We start from the raw sequence: 2,263 nt of genomic DNA, 5'->3' as shown, positions 1-2,263 counted from the left end.
CGGATGGGGCCACAGTGTCTCCTGACCCCTCCTGTCTCAGCCTCCAGTATTTATGCTGCAGTGGTTTATGTGTCGGGGGGCTAGGGTCAGTCTGTTATATCTGGAGTATTTCTCCTGTCTTATCCGGTGTCCTGTGTGAATTTAAGTATGCTTTCTCTAATTCTCTCTTTCTCTCTTTCTTTCTTTCTTTCTTTCTTTCTTTCTCTCTCTCGGAAGACCTGAGCCCTAGGACCATGCCTCAGGACTACCTGGCATGATGACTCCTTGCTGTCCCCAGTCCAGCTGGCTGTGCTGCTGCTCCAATTTCAACTGTTCTGCCTGCGGCTATGGAACCCTGACCTGTTCACCGGACGTGCTACCTGTCCCAGACCTGCTGTTTTCAACTCTCTAGAGACAGCAGGAGCGGTAGAGATACTCTCAATGATCGGCTATGAAAAGCCAACTGACATTTACTCCTGAGGTGCTGACTTGTTGCACCCTCGACAACTACTGTGATTATTATTATTTGACCATGCTGGTCATTTATGAACATTTGAACATCTTGGCCATGTTCTGTTATAATCTCTACCCGACACAGCCAGAAGAGGACTGGCCACCCTTCATAGCCTGGTTCCTCTCTAGGTTTCTTCATAGGTTTTGGCCTTTCTAGGGAGTTTTCCCTAGCCACTGTGCTTCTACACCTGCATTGCTTGCTGTTTGGGGTTTTAAGCTGGGTTTCTGTACAGCACTTTGATATATCAGCTGATGTAAGAAGGATGTAAGAAGGACTATATAAATACATTTGATTTGATTTGATCAAAATTATGGTTTTAACCATGTTTTGAAGGTAGGCCTACTGTACACATTGTTTGTTTACAAGAGAGTTGGACTGCACTATCTAGACCTCTCTTCACCCTAGAATCCCTTCACCAGCATTTGCCCTGGTTTTAGATTATATTGTATTCTACAGTCATCGCGCACATTGCCTACTGTAGTGACACTGAGCGTCAAACCCAGTAGACGGCTTTCTCACTTACTATAAATTGCTGGGGGTCTGTCTTCGATGCTGTCCGGGGACTCAGCTCCCGCGGTATCCTTCACAGACATCTCTTCTTGAGCATCCATGAAGAAAAGTCAATTACATTGGCCAGTATGGATTTTAATCGTTCGAGTCCAATTATGCAAATATTCTACTGCTCGGCTGTCATCCTATGCCTCAATTGTGGCATTTTTCTTTAAATAGGCTAATACAAATAATTTATTTAAAATGATAGCCTACCTTACTTTGTGAAGTTGTTGTTATAGCTATGCTCATATAAACAATATATATATTTTTTTAAATACACTATTTAGAAAATATCTTCATGGACTACGGCTATCTGTAGGGTATTGATTATGACACATCTCACCGGCGACCTGCCATATATGTAAACATTTTGATTACGGATTTGGCAATCGGCGTGACATGGCTGGAGCGTCACAATTGATCAAGATGTAGAGCTACGTGAGCTAACCCGACAACAACCGATCCGATAGATGGCAGTGAACCTGTCTGGCATATGTCTACAATGAATAAATTGGATGTTGGCTACCTATTGAATGATAATTGGGTCTAAAATCAAATGTTATTTATCACATGCGCCGAATACAACAGGTACACCTTACAGTGAAATGCTTAGTTTACAGTGAAATGCTTAGTTTACAGTGAAATGTTTACAAAGCAATAAAAAAATATATACAATTTACTACATATAATATTGAGGTATAACTGTTTGCAACAGCGGGATAGGATTAGCCCTAAGCATAGGGCTACAGTGGAGAAGGAATTATGAAAATTGACGATTCAATAATGCAGTCGCACTTTATCGAACGTTAGGCTATAGTTCAATACATAATGGTTGTCAAAAATTGTTTATTTTTCCCATGATAATGTTTTTGAATATTCACTCAAGCCATCCCTGGTATGAAATATTTCCCCCCAGTTTTGTGTTGCCCACAACATCGAATTCTAGGGTTGCCTTCCTCGTTTCAAATGGCAATTCTAGAACGTTCTGCATTATTGAATCGTCAATTTTCATAATTCCTTCTCCACTGTAGCCCTATGCTTAGGGCTAATCCTATCCCGCTGTTGCAAACAGTTGTATCTCAATATTATATGTAGTAAATATTTTTTTTAAATGTAAACAGTTGTATCTCAATATTATATGTAGTAAATATTTTTTTTAAATGTAATCGCATTTGTACTATTTTCACAAGTAGGCCTACTGTATGTGGTACATTTTCA

This window comes from Salvelinus alpinus, chromosome 28 (assembly GCF_045679555.1).
Source record: "Salvelinus alpinus chromosome 28, SLU_Salpinus.1, whole genome shotgun sequence".
Lineage (NCBI taxonomy): Eukaryota > Metazoa > Chordata > Actinopteri > Salmoniformes > Salmonidae > Salvelinus > Salvelinus alpinus.
The sequence above is the reverse complement of the archived record's forward strand: the minus strand, read 5'-3'. Positions refer to the sequence as shown.